Source organism: Phycodurus eques, chromosome 6 (genome assembly GCF_024500275.1).
Source record: "Phycodurus eques isolate BA_2022a chromosome 6, UOR_Pequ_1.1, whole genome shotgun sequence".
NCBI lineage: Eukaryota > Metazoa > Chordata > Actinopteri > Syngnathiformes > Syngnathidae > Phycodurus > Phycodurus eques.
In genome coordinates, this window is record NC_084530.1 from 29,095,544 (window position 1) to 29,116,371 (window position 20,828).

The window sequence follows — 20,828 nt, forward strand, 5'->3', positions numbered from 1 at the left end:
ATTTGCAAGCTTGAAGTTTCGAGGATGAGCTACTGTATTTCCTTCAAGGAAACTGATTAGATTATTTCTTGGATGACCATTTGCGTGCGTCACTGATAAAAGGGATCCGATTAGAGGTAAAACAATTCATCGATTCATTGACAACTAATCGATTATCAAATTAGTCGACAGCCCATTTTCAGTCGGATGTCACAGACCAAACCAGTAACCGAATCGTAATCGGTTTGTTTCTGCATTTTCTGTACTTTCAAGTTAAGGGATGGTGTGGCGACCCACAAGAGGGAGACATTCACCACGGGAGTGTATCGTGAAGGGAGGGACGGGAGATGAAAGAATCAAAGGGAGCTGTTGGCTTCAAAGGGAGTGGTTGGCTGTTTGATGTGGAAACACTCACTTGGCCTGTGGCGAGTAAAGTGACATGACTGGTTCTTCTCTCCTCGTCTTGTTATTTGCTGCACCTCCACAATGGAAATAGTTTTTCGTTACTCAGTTTCATCAATTAATTGAAAAAAAAAAGAATCGACAGATTAATAGATAAAATAATCATGATTACAAATAATTGTTCAATTGCAGCCCTATTTCAGATGCTGTATATCAAATTGAAGGTTAACTCCGAGTAGGCTACATCAGAACTTCCACCGTTGAAGTCCAATGCAAAAGCACGTCTCTCCAAACTTTGTGTTTTCCCTTTTTATCTGAAAAGGCGCATGAAAATCATTTTGGAGTTAATGGCGCTTTTCCAGCTCTTAATCCTACAACTGCTACATTTACTCATTACTGGGCACCGTACAGTGAACCAACCGTTTCTGCTCTGCGTGTAGGCCGAGTGTTAAGTGCGCATGTTAAGTGCTCTCATCGCTTTGATCAACTGATTTCATGAGCTCACGACCAGCCAGCCGTTTTCGGAGCAGCTTTACTTTGAAGAATGGCGACGACAGCTGTGCACGCTGTCCACCAGAAATTGTGGAACTGTGAGGCCAAATGAATGAGACAAGAACATTTATCATTTACATCTGGATGTGATACAAAGAAACGGTTCAGTCTTGAACTTCGGCTTCTCTCAGTTTATCCCTCCAGTCTCCTCTTTAGCGGGCAGAATGCACGCTCTACCTCGATAATCGTTTAATCCTGGAGATCGACTCGGCCAGTCTAAACCCTTCCACTTCGTTCTTCTAATGAACTCGTTTGTGGTTTGGGCAGTGTGTTTTTGTGTCACTATCTTGCAGCGTGACGAAGTACCTCACAATTACATTGGTTGCGATCTTTTTTTCTTTAAATTGAGAGCCAAAATGTTTCTGCAGACTTCTATGTTGATGTGTTACGTGAAGACAAACGAGCCTGTCCCAGAAGAAGGCGCAATAAAATCACCGTTGAATCAATTGCATTATAGTCGCTCAAACCGAGTTGATCATTTAGTAACTCATGGAAGGTTTTATTATGCTGTAGACTGGTACACGTTTTCGTCCAATAAGAAAGATTTATGATTTTGCCATTGGAATATTCTTATATTCTGGCCGAGTGTGATCTGTGAAGACGGTAAGATCCAAAAGCAAGCAGCAATTGAAGGCATGGCCAAGCATGTGGAGGGAAGAAACTCTGAATTCATCTTCAGTTATTCAGTAGCAATGCAGATTATTTTACAGTTAATGATTCGATTGGGCAACACCGCTCCAGTTGACGATGGCACGTTCCCACCAATATATTCCACAGGAAACCTGAAATCCAGCTAGACTCCATTCCTTTGTTGCCGGCCGACAAAAAGCTTGTACTGTCATGGTCTGTGTTTTGGTTTGGGTTGTGTTTAGTTTTGTTCCATGTTTTCCTGTGTTCCACGTTTGTCGTGTGCTCATTAGGTTGTCGTGTCCACCCGTTGTCGTGTCTACTTTGTGTCGACCTATCGGCTCTCTCCAGCCGCTCGTGTCTTGTCCAGGTGTTCCTCGTTGTCTCGTCAATTTGTTTGCATTTAGTTCCCTGGTTTCGTTCAGTTCTTGTCGGTTCGTTGTCGTTGCCACATGTCTTTGCCATGTCATATGGCAATGATAAAGTTGTCTATATCATTGTGGTATGTCATTGTCAGGTGCCACGTCTTACTCACAGGTCAAAGTTTGTTTCCAGTTTTAGATGTTCAAGTGTTTCTTTGTTACTTTGGTTTGGTTGTTATCTGTTGTGGGACTTTGTTCAGTTTTGCTTTATCCAATATCCTTGTTTTCCTTTCTTGAAGATTAAATATTATTTTGAGACTCCTGCCTTGCCTCCCTGCAATTGGGTCCACCATGTTCTTGCCTTGCGTTCCTCACCTTCGCCCTAACCACGTACGTGACATCTACAATATCTCCACATTTTAGGATGAATAAAAAGCTATGTTCAAAATATTTTTTGGGTATGTTTCGTGTGTGTGTGTATGTGTATATGTGTGTATATATATATATATATATATAGCTGGGACGTTGTGTTAAACATAAATAAAGGCAGAATGCAATGATTTGCAAATCATGTTCAACCTATATTTAATTGAATACACTACAAAGACAAGATATTTAATGTTCGAGCTGATCAACTTTGTTGTTTTTAGCAAATCATTAACTTGGAATTTTATGGCTGCAACACGTTTCAAAAAAGCTGAGACGGGTGGCAAAAAAAGACTGAGAAAGTTGAGGAATGCTCATCAAAAACCTGTTCGGGACATCCCACAGGTGAACGGGCTCGTTGGGAACAGGTGGCTGCCATGATTGGGTAGAAAAGGAGCTTCCCTGAATTGCTCAGTCATTCACAAGCAAAGATGGGGCGAGGTTCAGCTCACTGTGAACAAGTGTCGAACAGTTTGAGGACAATGTTCCTCAACGTACAATTGCAAGGAATTTAGGGATTTCATCATCATATCATCAAAAGGTTCAGAGAATCTGGAGAAATCACTGCATGTAAGCGGCAAGGCCCAAAACCAACATTGAATGCCCGTGACCTTCGATCCCTCAGGCGGCACTGCGTCAAAAACCGACATCAATGTGTAAAGGATATCACCACGTGGGCTCAGGAACACTTCAGAAAACCAATGTCTGTAAATACAGTTCGGCGCTACGTCCGTAAGTGTAACTTGAAACTCTACTATGCAAAGCAGAAGCCATATATCAACAACACCCAGAAACTCCGCCGGCTTCTCTGGGCCCGAGCTCATCTAAGATGGACTGACGCAAAGTGGAAAAATGTTCTGTGGTCTGACGAGTCCACATTCCAAATTGTTCTTGGAAATTGTGGATGTCGCGTCCTCCGGGCCAAAGAGGAAAAGAACCATCCGGACTGCTATGGACGCAAAGTTCAAAAGCCAGCCTCTGTGATGGTATGGGGCTGTGTTAGTGCCAATGGCATGGGTAACTTGCACATCTGTGAAGGCACCATTCATGCTGAAAGGTACATACAGGTTATGCTGCCATCCAAGCAACGTCTTTTTCATGGCCCTGCTTATTTCAGCAAGACAATGCCAAACCGCATTCTGCACGTGTTACAACAGCGTGGCTTCGTATTAAAAGAGTTGCGCGTACTAGACTGGACTGCCTGCAGTCCAGACCTGTCTCCCATTGAAAATGTGTGGTGCATTATGAAGCGTAAAACACGACAACGGAGACCCCGGACTGTTGAACAGCTGAAGCTGTACATCGAGCAAGAATGGAAAAGAATTCCACCTACAAACCTTCAACAATTAGCGTCCTCAGTTCCCAAACATTTATTGAATGTTGTTCAAAGAAAAGGTGATGTAACACAGTGGTAAACATGACCCTGTTCCAGCTTTTTTGGAACATGTTGCAGCCATCAAATTCTAAGTTAAACTTTGTTTTTAGCAAAAAATCATTATCAGTTTGAACATTAAATATCTTGTCTTTGTAGTGTATTCAATTAACTATAGGTTGAACATGATTTGCAAATCATTGTATTTAACACAACGTCCCAACTTCATTTGAATTGGGGCTGTATATATATATATATATATATATATATATATATACACAGGGGGATTGAAAAGTAACTCCTTATTTTAAAATACAATTTATTCATATGTTGTAATATTTTTCTCAATTATTTTGTTCCATGATTAAAGGAGCAAGTCTATCCTACCAAACCAACAACTTTGAAAGAACTTGAAGGGCGAATACGAGAAGTTATGTCTTCCATCCCATAAGACCCCCTTGTGAAATCAGTTAATGCGGTTCCCAGGCGGCTTGAGAAACCAGTGGCTAATGCTGGCGCCCATATCGAATTTGAAATGTAACTCCATGCAATACCCTTTCTTCTCATGTTCATTTCTTGTCAGAATTATAGTTCAGAAATAGATTAAAAATACTTAAAAATAGGGAGTTACTTTTCAATCACCCTGTGTGTATATATATATATATATATATATAGAGAGAGAGAGAGAGGGGCAGTGGAGGTCCATGTTTTTTTAACAGAATATATAAAATATAGTTTGTTAATTTTGTTTGCAATATATTAGTGCTTTCCCACGTTTGCTATGTAGGATTATTTGATGTTGTTTTTGACACTCAAGTACTTACATTCTTAAACGAACTACTATATTATAAGGTCCCAAGTTTTATGGTCTGAGCACCATCTGCTATTTTATCACTATTCCGAGGATGGCGCAATAACCAACTACAGTACTGTAGCTTTATTCTTTTTTTTCCCTTATCTTTCGGTTGAAATGTCGTTACCTATTTTTGGGTGAAATGGTGAGCTGCTATGTTTGCCGAGCCACCGTGTGTATGAAATGTGCTATGTAAATCAATTTGCTTTGCTTTGCTGCCTGTCAAGGGGAAAATGTTAACCCTTGAGCAGGCAGCCGACAGGACAATCGCTTTGAGAACGAGAGATACAATTCAATATTAAGAGGAACCTGATGGCGGCTTTCTCAGAAGTGTCTGTCCACCATTCCTTAGGTGAGGTCACAAATACACACGTGACGAGGCAGTTATCATCTGCCTCATGCAACTGTCCCTCCCCCAAGATAACTTGCCAAGCTTGGCTCAGACAGAAAAATGTTCATACAATATCAGAGTGAGAGTCCTCCCACTAAACATATTATAGAAGGTTGTAATTACCATACATGACATTTTATAAATGCAGACATACTTTTTCTAGCACTGTCCAGTGATGGATGTAATTTTGCACACAAATTAGGCTTTAACGCTAATTTCGTTCAAATATAAAATGTGCTATATATATATATATATATATGTGACCGCTAGAGGTCAGGCTTGCACTGGGGAGAAAGACAACCCAAAGCAATCAGTCCCAAATTTCTGTTTCAACACCTTGGGAGTGACTCTGGTGGATCGTCCCCATTAGGCCCAAAACTGAATGTGTGAACTCCTGTTTGTTTAATGAGGCCGCGAGACATGCTGTTCATTTTGTCGCTATTTCGCGATATACGTCTACCGGAGAAAGTCAAGAGCGGTTGATGCAGACAGATGATTTTTCTTCCAGTTATGTCATCCATCCATTTTCTTTTGCCCTTGACCACATTGGGTGAACTTGATAGAACTCATCCCAGCGGACTTTAGGTGCGACGTGGCGTAGATCCTGGACCGGACGCCAGCCAATTCCAGGGCACATGGATAAGCAAGCATTCACACTCGCATTCACATCAGTTTACAGTCTTCAATGAACCCTAACATACAATGCGCTGGGAGAACATGAAGGATTCAAACGCAGAAGCCCAGTACTGTTGAGGCAGCCATGCCGACTGACCACTACAACACCAAGCACGTCATATCAAATAGCGGACAGGACAATTGTTCAATTTCCTGAGCTTTTCAAATGTTCAGTTGTCTTCTATGGTTCCAGCAGAAACTGGGTTAGGGCATACCCGTCGTACTTCTATCATCTCGACAACATTGGTCTTGGCGAGGCTGAAGCAAGATGAGCAGGATCGTCAGATCTTAGCAACGTACATGAAAGATGTGTCGTGTCTCGATGCCAGTCATTTTCATAACGGTACAGAAATGAGAAGAGACTGAATTATCAGATGAGGAGCTTTTGTTACCTTCAAGCCTCCCAGTGGATTTTACACTTTCATGTTTCAAGATGTCCTCGGCCATCCTCAAGCTGAAATAAAAGCCTTTCATCTCGTTTGGCAGAGCGCTAAAGAAATTAATAGAAAATCCTCCTGCTTGAGCCGTTCCCGTCCTTCCCCTTAAATCCCCAAAATGTCACCTGTGGAGACTTTAATAACTGGACCACGTATGTGGGACAGAGCAAGTACAAACTTAGCCGGTACAATATGGCTGCCACCTACAGGATGGACCAAAAAGAGGAACTAAAGGTTCGGAATCATTGACGAAAGGCTGAGGCTAAGCCGGCAATGACTCGACTGATGGGCAGCAACTCTTCCATCGCACCTCAGCTTGTTCACTGATGAACTAAATAGTAACATGAATTGCTACTTTCATACAAATACGAATGTGACGAAGCAGCAAACAAAGTCCTTCGGTGGGGGGAAGCACAAGGTTTAACCCTACCTAGCAGTCGCATTGTCGAGATCACTGAGGTCAAATTCAATGCAAACTCATTTTGGTTTTAAGCACAACTACTCACAACTACTCAATTGTTATTTTAGCAAGGCCATAATGAGCCTATAACTGCAATGATACTCAATAGAGGGCAGTTAACGAAAATGAAAACCAAAACAAAATGGGAGTGCTGTGTGCGGGTTTGTTCGTTAGCAGGCTATTTCCTGGTTCACAGAAGATCATCGTGAGCAGACGCTTAGCATTCTGCGTGGGTGTGTGTGGGGGGGGGGGGGGGGGGGGGGGCTTCCAACCATGACACTAATTCCTGTACCAGCTCCTTCGTCCAAATCCTCACCAAATGCAGAGGTTTCTTCTTCTTTGCAGACAGCAAGATTTAGCGTTGCAGACTTTAATGTGACTATTATCATCATCCTTGCAGAAAAGTCCCACAAAAAACAAACCAAAAGGGATTTTCCTTCCAAATGCCAGTAGATGTCACTAAACCTAGGCCATCTGCTTCCTTGTTGTTGTCCAACAGACTCGGGTCTTGAACGGAATGAAACACAAGAATTTGACAGTTAGCTACAATTCTGATAACGCAACGTTCATGTGAACAAACACACACAGTCTTTGAAACCAAGGGGGTCCGGTTCTGAGGGGATTTCAGACATAAAGTGACTTGAAAAAAATCACTTGAAAACTCTATGTACTGGTAGCTTATTATGGGTGTTTGATTAGTATCAGAATCGCCCAAAAAAGAATAACAGAAAATTAAAAGTTCAACGTGTGTCTACGACTGGTGTGATAATCGGAAAAGTAAAAGTAGTAAGTAAAACTCAAGAGACAAAATGCAGATATCCACTTAATGTAAATGTAATAACCATTGCGATACTAGTTTTACTTTTTTATTGTACGTTTTTCTTCAACGACGTTGCGCCAATTTGCAACACTGAGTGGGTAAAGGACCTCTATATCGTATAACAGTGTTCCTGAAAAAACTTTTTTTGCCAATTTTTACGTTACTAGAAATGTAAGATCATTCATTCTGAAACAATTATATTGTTATTGTAGAATAACATCGTAAACAAGGGGTAGAATAAGGACTGTAAACTCGTAACTTTTAAAAGGCCTGTCAGGTGTGGTGTGCAATTGTGTGAGAAACAGAGAGAACATCTATCAATTCAGCTAGCAATTATTGCTCATCATTTGGATTTTGGACCTGGAACAGGCTCACCACAAAGGGATTTAGCCAGTATACCACAGGAGCAGGAACATAATAAAAAAAAAAGTCTTGCTGCTTTTGCTACATTAGCATGACTTACCTCCTTGTGGCCGCCTGAGGAACTGCACGTTTCGGGCAAGTCAACAAAATGGCTGACTGCATGCATGATGTCAGCAGAATGAGGAACTCAGCAACATGGCACTCCACGTTAGGATCTTGACACGTTTGACGCATGGAAGTGTTTTGTTGTTGTTGTTGATACAATACTATTTTATTGTTGCCATATCAATTGTGAATTGGGTGCCACCTACAATGTGATGTATGATAATTCAAAGTAAACCAAGTGGCAACAAGTGATACGATTACAATGTTTTTGCTTTTAAGCATTTGAACCGCTTGTGGTTCGCGTCGGGTCTTCAGTGAGTGTAAACACAGCGGTAGCGGAAATGCATCGTTTGGAACGTCCACGTAAATAGAGGTGAAAAAAGCCATTTGGCAACTAAATGGGAATGGGAACTGCAGTGTCAATCCATCTTCGAACCAAACAGCGTGGTGGGCAACGTGTGGCCCGCGGGCCTCTGTTCTTTAATCCGGCCTGCCGAGCATGTACAATATCGAGACAGCTGTAAAAACATTTACAATGGTTGCATGCATGCAGTTAGCCGCCTCTTCCTACAACTGGTTAAGTGAATAACACTTGTGTTACATTGTAAGTCAATTGGACCCGTGTTGAAGTTGAATTCTAGGAAGAAAAAAAGTAGTGTAGCCCTGTTCTTTTGTTCTCTTTGTTACAGTAAACCCCTCCGATTCGCAAATCACCTTCCACGATCTCGCTTACGCGCAAATTGAATTCACCCATTTGTGATTTCTGTAACACCTTCAGTTTCTGCCCAAATACCTTGCTCCGTCTACGGTGCCATTTGGCCGAGCGCTGGTAAACAGCTGATAGCCGGGCTGGCTTGACAGCGTACAGCGGTGTCCAGCAGAGGTTCGACAGGCAGGAGAGAAAGCAGGGTGGTGAACTTCTCAAGATGATGCAGAGAAAGGTAATGCCATTGGTGGAAGTTAACAGCTGATCATCTGGTAACGACTGGCCGCTCAACGTAACGTACATTCAGTGCTTTTTTAATTTCCGTCCCTTTATTCAAAAACAGGACATTATTTCCAATTGAAAGTGCAGAAAATGGACAGACATAAATGGATTGAGGCAGTTACTGATTTGGTCCATAACGTCAGAAAATAAACAAAAATGGATCCATTCATAAACCATTAATCAATTATCAAAATAGTTGTTCATTTGATAATCGTTTAGCTGTCGAGTAATTGATGAATTGTTACACCTCTCTTTCTATATAATATACATATATATATACACACACACATACATATATATATATATATATAATATACATATATGTGTGTATTTAAAAAATTAGCCTATGTATCACAAAAACTTAAATCCCTGACAGGAAAGTGGGAATTGGTATTTTTAAGTCTTTCCTAAGTGGCGACATACAGACTAGCGTCCTCATGAAATGTTAGAGTTTTTTTTTGGGGGGGGGGTCCAGATTTCAACCTCTATCTGCTGTTATGTCAATCTTATCCGCCCATGACCTTTAGAATGTGTTGCGCCGCCCGATGTACTTTTCACCATATTGGCAATAGGGACTGTTTCTTTAACCAATCAGGTTTCAAATTTGCATCAGCTGGCCCACAATAACTGAAGCTTTTTCTTCTGTACTCTGATTGGTTGGTCAGAGGAAGCAAGTTCTGACTTGCAAAAACCCTTCGGTCACAATTTGCACGTTAATACATTTATTAATCTCCGGTGAGTTCTCTTTACTGATTTTTTTTTTCGTGGTCATTTTAGATCATTATTGATTCTGACCTGCTTCAGATGATGTGCGTGGAACAGTTGCATGCTGACATATTGCACTTTTATTGACGGTTTCTATAATTGCGATGACGCATTAAGCGGTGGATCAAGTCGGGCGAGTGCCCGTTGAAGACCCGCTTCCCAAATCCACGGCCAGCCAGTGTGAGATCCGAACCCTTAATCTACAGAACCGTGAGACAAATGTAGTGCACCTTGCTGATCCAGCGTAAAGCAGTTTCAAGTGAACAGTGCTTGCTTGTTTGGGGGTTGTCGTTCGATCTGACTCCTCCCCCCCACCGCCATTTAACCCCTCCCCCTCAGGTCAACCAAGCCCGGCCCCTACCGTTTTCCATCCGCCATGTTAACGTTTTGTGTCAGTGCGGTCTGGACGTCCACTGTTTCAGCGCAGCTTCGGCACCAGTCCCAACAGGAGTGAGTCTAGTGTGGACTTTCGTAGGCCCTACCTAGCTACCTACCTACCTTCCGGTTGTGGCTGTGGCAGAGAGCTCTCACACGCACACCGTCAAAGACACGAGCCAACCGACGACCGGGACGCGAGGGCTGGTAGAGTCCACCATCTCCCCTCCCACTCGGCTTCTTCCTCCTCCACTGGCTCTTCGCTCTTCCCGCCTCCGCGCCACAGACTTTTTTTTTTTTTTCTTTATTTTTAAATTTGTGTGCGTGTGTGCGTGCGCGCGTGTGTTGGAAAAGAGGAGGAGCTACTGCAGGCGACTGGACGACTGAGTGAGGACTGCTGGAGTCGGCTCGCGAGCGCCAAAGCGAACCGAGCACCGCACCGTAGCCGTCGGTCGCCGTTGTGGCACATTTAGCCGGCTCCCCCCGCCCCTCCACAGCTTTCCGGGCCAGCGGACTATACTATAGAAAGTAGGGTTGTTAAGTACATCCCGAAGCGTGGAAGAGGAGCGGACGGACTTATTTCACGCGAATCGGGAAAAATCGTGGGAACATCGCTTGACGACGCCACTCTCGGTGAGTGATGGTACTGCGGGTACAGCTAGCATACAAGAGAAAAAGCTCTTTTTTTGCGTATTTCTACAACACATAAACATTTTTTTCACAGTGGGCTCTTCATCAAGACACCTTTTTACCTGTTACACTATGTGTACAGTTTTATTTCAATTGGAGATTCTTACATTTTGCACTTTTAAGCTGACGCGATTCGTTAGCCTTTGCTTTTCGGAATTGTATGACTGCTGCAGTTATTTATTTATTTTTACCACTAATCATGATATTTAGTTTTTTGTTTTGGCTTACTTTTTTGTTTCCTTAAACGTTCACATTTCTCGATTAATCCAAACCATAATGACGTTGAAATTTCCAACTCACTCACAAAATCTTATTTCACGTTCCAAATATTCCCACTTTTTGCAGAAAAATAACAAATTTTCCTGAACAAAATTCTCAAACTGCTGGAGAAATTTGATAAATTTTTCAAATCCTTCCATGTTTCTCAACCGTTTAAAACCGTTCAAAAGTCGAAATGTCCAGTTCATTCAGGGTGGCTTGGGATTTTTCATACGTTATTTCCTTCCACATTTCTCGACCCAATTATTCCAGCGTCAAACTGTAAAGCTCATTCATGAGGACGTTAGCACTTCATGTATTTTGGAGGCTATTTTGCCATGTTACCATACCAACTGTTAGCATGTTAGCATTTCGTAAATTCTCATTCGAGATAGTACCAAAATACACGGAGAGGTGCAAAACTCTTCTCAATTGGCGTCAGGCCTTTTTCTTCGTCTGTCGATCTTATGATTGTTAGTATATCAACTGCTAGCATGTCGGCAATTTATCAGTTGACATTAGAAATAGCAGCAGAATACAAAGAGGGATGTAAACGCCTTATCAACCCGCCTTAGTGCTTAGTGCCAACATACATCGCGATAGCAACTCGCGTTGCTATCGCGATGTATGTTGGGATACTGTTAGCATTTAATCACTTGTCATTAGGAAAAAATACAGGATTTTTTTAAAACTTAGATTTGCCATTTCCTACATTTCAATACATTTTACAGCATTCTCGTTCAGCTCCTCAGCATTCACACAAACTTTCTACAGAAATTATATATATATTTTTAGTTTATAACTGTCTAACAACGCCTAAACAAAAATGCTTTTTATATTACTGATTTTGCTTACATTTACTAAGGATGGAATGTTTGTGATAGTGCCCATAATTTGTGTGAATATAAAGAAATGCCATCCAACTGCCTTGACGCCTAAGAGAAAAAGAACGCGGTTTGTTACCATCATCAGTACGTCCCCCTGGAGGCTGAGAGTAGAATAAGGGATTACGATACAGCAGTTTGTGTTGTCTGACAGGGTGTTTTGTAATTTCTATGCTCACCATTGCTTTTTGGTCCGTGATCTTGCCCACTACTGGGACTCCCGCAGTTTGCTATGATTTAAACCGATTTTCTTGCTACTTAACACACTGCTTTCAATGTTGATCCGTGTGTACTGGGTGTCTCACGTATGGATGCTTCAACCATTCGATTGAACTGAATGTGTCAGAGCTAAAGCGAGCACCATGCCCAGCGGACTGCAGAGGTGAGAGTTTTAGGGGAACGGGTTTGTTGAGAAGTTGTCGAGGTTGTGAGTGTAAGAAAGAACGTCAATGCAAAAAGAATAAACTCACTGGGACTCTGTAAATACCACAGCTTGGTCAATAAAAGATCTAAGGCATGTTAATACTTCTTAGATTACATTAGTTTTAGGTTAAACACCATCCTATGGCCTCTGGCAGCAGAATTTTGTTACAGGTGAGTGTCTAGCCGCTGCATTCCTTGTAGTCATACTACATTCAACCCCCCTGTTGGTTTGAAATGGTACAGGCCAGTAATTTTCCATGCGCCACACTGGCCTTGAATGTGGGTGTGGCTTAATTTCAGCGGCTGGGTAGACATGAGCAGTTTTGAACAGCTCTTTACAAATGTATCCAATCTACTTGATGTAGATGTAGTGATTTATAGATAAGTGACCAGGACTGTGTTTTCTGTTTAACCCACAGTGCAAAAGTCAACTATGTTTTAGAAAGCTGATTAATTTGGCACTGATCAGTCTGTCGGGTTTACCCGCATTCATAATAACATTCATTTGTGGTGTTAAGTGTACACTATTTCCTAGGAGAAGAATTTCAGAAACGAAGCCTTTGTGAAATACTGTTCTATTTATCATTTATCAGCCCATTTCAGGGAGGCACCTTAATTGCATAACTTAGCAACTAAAAAGCTAACATTTAAATAGTTGCAGATGTTATGGCTTCACAAGTGTAGTTTTTGAGACCTTTAAAATGGCATGTTCATATTGCCATCAGATTCATCAAGGAAACGATGTGCAAGGTACCAAAAGCACAAAGATTTTAAATCCATTTAATCTCATACGCTCAAAAACACATAATGAATTGACCTTTTTTGTGTACATGTTAGTTATGTGTTATCCGATCTGGGGAGAATGTATTTGGCCTGTTTATATTGGGGCAGACGAAGACTAGCTCCCGTGGCTGCAGATCATGGCCGCTCTAGCGATTTCACGTTACACACATCAGATTGAGTGAGGCAAGATGTCTGCCACACGAACAGCATAGAACTAAGCTGATTTTAGAATAGATCCCATACTTTATACCCTATACTTGAAAAGGTGTAATGGTGTTCAATAATCATGGGTTGTCACATTCTTTGGTTTTCAGGTCAGGAAATGCAAAGAATAACTACAATGAAAACTAAGTACAACGTAACTCTTGTAGTCTGTCAGTAAGCAATGAAAATGATTTTATTGTGCATTTTCTACCAATAAGCAGTTCTTGGAGACACAATGGGCACATACAAATACTTACTTTAAAGTAACATACAAAAGGAAACCGAATTCATTGACATGCTTATTTTGCACATCAAACTGCTTTTTCATAATTCAGCATATTGCATATAACCAAGATCATTAAAATTTGGCTGAACCCATCCTGTTTGAGTTATTCTGCAGCCCATCAACAAATCGTTGTACTAATGTCCATCCCCTATTATCGCTGAACCATTATCACTCTGTTGGTGGAATTTCTATCACTGGTTTCAAATTCACAAGCAGCACAACTCAACCCAGGTAAGAACACTTTTTTATTTTATTATTATTATTATTATTTTTTACATCACCACAAGTTTTTCATCTCATCGTGGAAAAATCTTACAATATACAGTGGAATCTCAGTTTACGAATTGTATTCGTTCCGTCACGAGGTTCGCCAATGTTTGTTTCCCATTGAAATTAATAGTAAGTCAAGTAATCCACTTATGGCCCAGAACAAAATTATGCTTATCTTGTTTTCATCAGTGTGTAGTTAGAAATACAGTACAAGATAGAGCTAATGTGAAGAAATATCAGTGTGTGTTCAATAACAACAGTGAGTTTACTCGGAAATCGGTGTGCAACGTGTTAGCCTTTCACGTGTTAGCCTTTTCGCATACAATATTGTATGCTTTGGGAACCTCGCTGCACTGTGGGCTCTGGTGGCCATTTTAGGCTAGCGGTATCCATGGTTACCATAAACCAGGCTGTGTCGTCGCTCAGTTTAAGACGGCACATTCAAATGCAAGGGGACAGGATTTACTCAGAAACAGTAGACTAAGAAGCATCTCTAACACTATCACCAGTGAGCTCTCGCACTGTGGCCAAAGGTGGAAGCCGGGCAGACTTTCACCTCTCTCAGTCCGGTTAACACCCTCTGGCTGGGACCAGTGCCTCCTTCTTGAGCTTGCTAGCTAGCCGTCACTAGCTAGCGTCTCCTTCTTCCGCGGAGGGAAGATTTCCTCGTTGCCCCTGCTGCATCCACCAAATCTTCAGGTTTTTCTTTTCCTTTTCTCTTTGGGTGCACACATGTTAGCATTTTTGGATGTTGAGAAAATCTCTATACAAATTGGATTTATTACGAATTCAATAGTATAGCTGACAGACCAGACCAAACGTTGGGAAACAGCGTTGGGGAAAAAGCACGACTGAGCCTTCCACGGCTATAAAAAGACTGTTTGTGAACTGAAATTGTGTAAGCTGAAGAAATGTTTCTTTTTCAAAAACTTTGTTCGATATAATTGTTTGTCAACCGGGTTGTTCGTAAACCAAGGTTCCACGACATCAAAGAATACTACACAGCAATAACTTTAGATGCTCAGTATGGCATGCCATGGCATCACGAGAGTACAATTGCCTTTGTGTCCATGATATTCCATTCCGTCCCAAACTCCTTGCAAAAAAAAAGGTCACAATTTTGAAAGTGATACTCTTGAGTATTGAGGAGCAACACTTTTGGATGACGTTTCAAACCATTTAAATACGACACCGCAATTAACCGTGCTAAAAACAGAATTACAATATAATAACTTCAATTGCACTCCTTGCAGACCACTGTCAATGTTGAGTAATCAACTCCAATCCAGTACTGGTGGTAATTCCGAATAAAATACCCAAACACAATATGCTTTTTTCAACACTATAATCTGCTGAATGTGGTGGCTCACAGGAAGAGGACTAAAATGTTATTTCCTTGAATCACATCTATATCTGAGTCCTTTTCCTCGGCCCACTTCAAAAAGCTTTTTTTGTATTAAAAATGTTGTTCAGTTTTGTTAACTCATTTGTAGCAAATAAACAAAACCGTATGAAAACGTAACTTTGTCCTTAGTGGGGGACGCTAGGAATCAACATGAATGTTAGGAAACACCAATGTATTTTGGTATGTCAGATACCCCAAAAATGAATAAACTTGGACTCTGGAGTACATGGGCGGTACCGGGAGATTGTGGGTTAAAATCTGGGCATGTGTGGGTTTTCTCCGGGTACCTCGGTCTCCTCCCACATTCCAAAGAGATGGATGGTAGTTTACCTGGAGACTCTAAATTGTCCATAGGTGAGAATGTGAGTGTGACTGGTTGTTTATGACCAGTCCAGGGTGTAACCGCCCCTCGCCCAAAGTCACTTAGGTTAGGCTCCAGCACACCCACGACCCGAGTGAGGATAAGCGATAGAAAGACTGGATGGATAACATAAACGGCATGTTTAGTATGTCACAGCACATCACAGCAATAATCCTAAATCCTAAATTAATCAGAAATTGATGATAAAATGTGTTCTTATCTTCATTTAAATCACAAGAATAAACTGTCTACTTAAACTAATACCACACAAACAATTCTGTTTTTTGTATTTTTATTGAAAGTAACGTAAACATTCACAGGACAGGGAGGATAATGTAAGTGAACCTCTAGACTACGGATTCTTCAAGAGCTAATTAGAGTAAGGTGTGAGTCAACATGGAGTCCAATCAATGACCCAAGATTGGTGGTGTGGTGTAAAGCTGCTCTGGCCACTAGAAAACACACCGGTTTAGGATTGCCTTTTGTCAAGAAGGATTATTTCCTGATAGCTACCACGCCTCGTTCAAAAGAGCTCTCAGAAGGCCTACGAACTGTTTGTTGACTTGTATAAAGCTGGAAAAGGTAACAAAAGTATATCTAAAACTCTTGATGTTCATCAGTCCACAGTTAGACAAATTGTCTATAAATGGAAAAAGTTCAGCACTGTTGCTGCTCGTGCCGTCCTGGAAAGATGACTGCAACAGCACAATGCAGAATACTCAATGGAGTAAAAAAAGTACCCGAGAGTGACAGATGAAGGCTTATAGAAATCAATGGCACATGCTAACATCTCTGTTGACAAATCTATCATATGTAAAACATTAAACAAGAATTGGGTTCATAGGAGAACACCAAGGAGGAAGCTGTTGCCATCTAAAAAAACTGCTGCATGTTTGCTATAGAGCAATTGGATGTTCCACAGCACTACTGGCAAAATATTCTGTGGCCAGATGGACAGATGAAACAAAGTTGAAATGTTTGGGCGGAACACACAACGTCATGTGGGGAGGAAAAACAGAACAGAACAGCACATCAACATCAAAACCTTAACCACACTGCGAAGCATAGTGGAGGGAGCACCATGGTATGAGCGTGCTTTTCTTCTTCAGGGCCTGGACAATTTGCTATCAGCAATGGAAATAGTAATTCACAAGTTCATCGAAATGTTTTGCAGAATAACTTTCTTTTCTGTTTAGTGTGGTGTTTTGGATCCCCCCATCTTTTGTGTGGGACCCCCTCACAACCGAGATTGCATCTCAAGGGGTTTATCCCACGTGAATAAAGAAGGGAAAGAAAAAGAAAAACTGGAGGCCCGTCTGTCCAACAGTTGAAGCGCAATAGAAGATGGGTGTTGCAACAGGACACAATGATCCAAAACACAGAAGCAAACCAACAACAGAATGATTTTGGAAGAAAATGCGTGTTCTGGAGTGGCTCAGTCAAAGTCCTGACCTCATTTGATTTTGTTGCTGATTTTTCTTTTCTGCATTGAAATTTGGAAGAACTGACAGACAATCTTCAGCAGTGTAAAGGGAAATCTTGGGAGGCAGTCAGGGAGAATATAGGTATTGAACCCTTCTTGATGGTCCTTTGACACGGCATGGTATAGAAGGGCTGAAAGTGAGAAGCTTACCAACAAATGAAGTGATTGCCTTGGATCCAACCATCTACAATTCCCTCCAAAAGTATTGGCACAGTGAGTCAATTTTCTTTATTTTTCCCGGAGACTGAAAATATTTGGGTTTGACATTGAAAGAGATACAAAAGAGACTTCACTGGAATTTGCGTTTGTATTTATAAAGGAAAAACACTATTCAAAGTTACCTGGCCCTGTGTGAAAAAGTAACCCCCCTTGTTAAATAATGAATTAACTATGGGAGAGGACAGTTTTTGGAAAACTTGAGTTCATTTTCACTGACCACACCGAGCCTGATTATCTCCCCACCTGGTCAATCAAGAAATCACTTAAATAGAACCTGTCTTGTCAAAATAAAGCCGGCCAAAAGATCTCAAAAAGCTCCAACAAAATGCCACGATCCAAAGAAATGGAAGAACAGAAGAGAAATTGACAGCTATCAGCCTGGAAAGGGTTACCATTTCTCAAGCTTTAGTACTTGACCAAACCACGGTGAGAGCCATTATCCACAAATGGAGAAAAATTGAACAGTTGGGGAACCTTCCCAGGAGTGGCTAGCCTATGAAAATTACCTTCAAGAACACGTCGATGACTCATCCAGGAGGTCACAAAGGAACCCAGGACAATATCTAAAGAACTGAGGCATGGGAGGACCATTCCACAGTTAGGGTCAGTGTTCATGACTCAACAATAAGGAAGAGACTGGACAAAAATGGCATCCATGGCAGGGTTCTTAGGCTAAAACCACTGCTGACCAAAAATAACATAGACATATCTTACCTTTGCAAAAAACAAACCAGAATGATTCCCATAGGGCTGCACAATATTGGAAACTGATGTGTGATATGCAAAATGGGTGTTGAATAGACATTACCAGTCACCCTGGTAATGTCTATTCAGGGGTTCTGGAGAGGAAGGTTCATCAACAAGTCGAATATCAGGAGGAGTAGTGTGGTTTTCCTCCTGACCTTGGAACAGTGGACCAGCTCTACACCCGCAGCAGGGTTCTCAAGGGTGCATGGGAGTTTGTCCAACCAGTCTACATGTGTTTTCTGGACTTGGAGAAGGCGTTCGACCGTCGGGGAGTCCCCTAGGGGGTGGGTCCGGGAGTATGGGGTGCCGGACTCCCTGATACGGGCTGTTCGGTCCCTGTACGACCAGTGTCAGAGTTTAGTCCGCATTTCCGGCAGTAAGTCAGATTCGTTTCCAGTGAGAGTTGGACTCCGCCAAGACTGTCCTTTGTCACCAATTCTGTTCATTACCTTAATGGACAGAATGACTGGGTGCAGTTGGTGTGTTAAGGGGGTTCAGTTTGATTATGTCAGTATCACGTCGCTGATGGCTTCCTCAAGCCGCGATCTCCATCTCTCACTAGACTAGTTCGCAGCCAAGTGTGAAGCGACTGTGATGAAAATCAGCACCTCCAAATCTGAGGCCATGGTCCTCAGTTGGAAAAGGGTGGAGTGCCCTCTTGGTATTAGGGAGGAGATCTTGCCCCAGGTGGAAGAGTTCAAGTATTTCGGGGTCTTTCCCTAGATTCTCAAGACCTTTTGGAGAATATTCTATGGATTGACGAGACAGAAGTTTAGCATTTTGGACAGTATGTGTCTCATTACATCTGGTGTAAATATAACACAGCATTTCAGAAAAGGAACATCAGACCAACAGTCAAACATGGTGGTGGTATTGCGATGGACTGAAATTGAAACCATCAATTCTGCTCTTTACCAAAAAATCCTGAAGGAGAATGTTATACCATCAGTTCGTGAACTCAAGCTGAAGCGCACTTGGGTTCTGCAGCAGGACAACGATCCAAAACAGACCAACAAATCAACGTCTGAATGGCTTAAAAAATTTTCTTGAGTGGACCTAATCAAAATCCGGACTTGAATCCAATTGAAATGCTGTGGCATGACATCAAAAAGGTTGTTCATGCTCGAAAACCCTCCAGTGTTGCTGTATTTCAACAATTCTGCGAGGAAGAGTGGGCCAAAATATCTCCACAGGGATCTTAAAGACTCAAGAGTCAACCAGTTATTAGGTTTAGGGGGCAGTTACTTTTTATTTTTGGCAAGTAGCTTTGAATGTTTTTTTTTGTCCTGCTTATGTGCATTGGCTGTCGTCTGCGACATTGCGACGCTGTCCTCCGCAAGGTCGCATCACTTGGTGTGCGGCAGCCTTTTTAAGTTGTGTCTCAAATCTGTGATGGCATGGCTATGTATTAGTGCCTGTGGCAACTTGCACATCTGTGAAGGCGCCATTAATGCTAAAAGGTACATACAGGTTTTGGAGCAACATGCTGCCATCCAAGCAACGTCTTTTTCAGGGATGTCTGTGTTTATTTCAGCAAGACACTGCCAAGTCACATTTTGTGCGTGTTACAACAGCGTGGCTTTGTAGTAAGAGTGCGACTACTAGACTGGCCTGTCACCAGTCCAGACCGTTCTCCCACTGAAAATGCGTGGCGCATTATGTAGCGCAAAATACGACAGCAGAGACCCCAGACTGTTGAGAAACTGAAGTTGTACATTAAGCAAGGATGGGAAGGAATTCCATCTACAAAGCTTCAACAATTACTGTCCTCAGTTCCCAAATGCGTATTGAGTGTTGTTAAAAAGGAAAGGTGATGTAAATTCAAAATGAGGGAATATTTGCTAAGAAAACCCAGTTAATCAGTTTGAACATTAAATATTGTCTTTGTAGTGGATTCAATTGAATATACAGTGGGGTAAAAAAGTATTTAGTCAGCCACCAACTATGCAAGTTCTCCCACTTAAAAGATGAAAGAGTTCTGTAATTTTCATCACAGGTATATCTCATAGATGAGAGACAATATGAGGGAAACAAATCCAGAAAATCACATTGTCTGACTTTTAAACAATTTATTAGCCAATTATGGTGGAAAATAAGTATTTGGTCACCTACAAACAAGCAAGATGTCTGGCTCACACAGACCTGTAACTTCTTCTTTAAGAGGCTCCTCTCTCCTCCACTCATTACCTGTATTAATGGCACCTGTTTGAACTCATCAGTATAAAAGACACCTGTCCACAAACTCAAACAGTCACGCTCCAAACTCCACTATGGCCAAGACCAAAGAGCTGTCAAAGGACACCAGAAACAAAATTCTAGACCTGCACCATGCTGGGAATACTAAGTCTGCAATAGGTAAGCAGCTTGGCGTGAAGAAATCAAATGTGGGAGCAATTATTAGAAAATTGAAGACATACAAGACCACTGATAATCTTACTCAATCTGGGGCTCAACGCAAAATCTCACCCCGTGAGGTCAAAATAACAAGAACGGTGAGCAAAAATTCCAGAACCATACAGGGGGACCTACTGAATGACCTGCAGAGAGCTGGGACCAAAGTAACAAAGGCTACCATCAGTACCATACTACACAGCCAGGGACACAAATTCTGCAGTGTCAGATGTGTCCCCCTGCTTAAGCCAGTACATGTCCAGGCCCGTCTGAAGTTTGCTGGAGAGCATTTGGATGATCCATAAGAGGATTGGGAGAATGTCATATGGTCAGATGAAACCAAAATAGAACGTTTTGGTAAAAACCCAATTTTTCATGTTTGGAGGAGAAAGAACGCTGAATTGCATCCAAAGAACACCATACCTACTGTGAAGCATGGGGGTGGAAACATCATGCTTCGGGGCTGTTTTTC

The 20,828-nt window shown here is 41.8% G+C and overlaps 1 protein-coding gene across 1 annotated transcript in view; it reads left to right on the top strand.

The window, feature by feature from the left end:
• Nucleotides 1-9,966: 9,966 nt before the first annotated feature.
• atf7ip (activating transcription factor 7 interacting protein) overlaps nucleotides 9,967-20,828 on the top strand; it is a 39,427-nt gene continuing 28,565 nt past the window's right edge. Inside the window, exon 1 of the mRNA XM_061679105.1 lies at nucleotides 9,967-10,585. The gene's annotated coding sequence lies outside the window, so the exon portion shown is untranslated. The remainder of the gene's footprint in view (nucleotides 10,586-20,828) is intronic.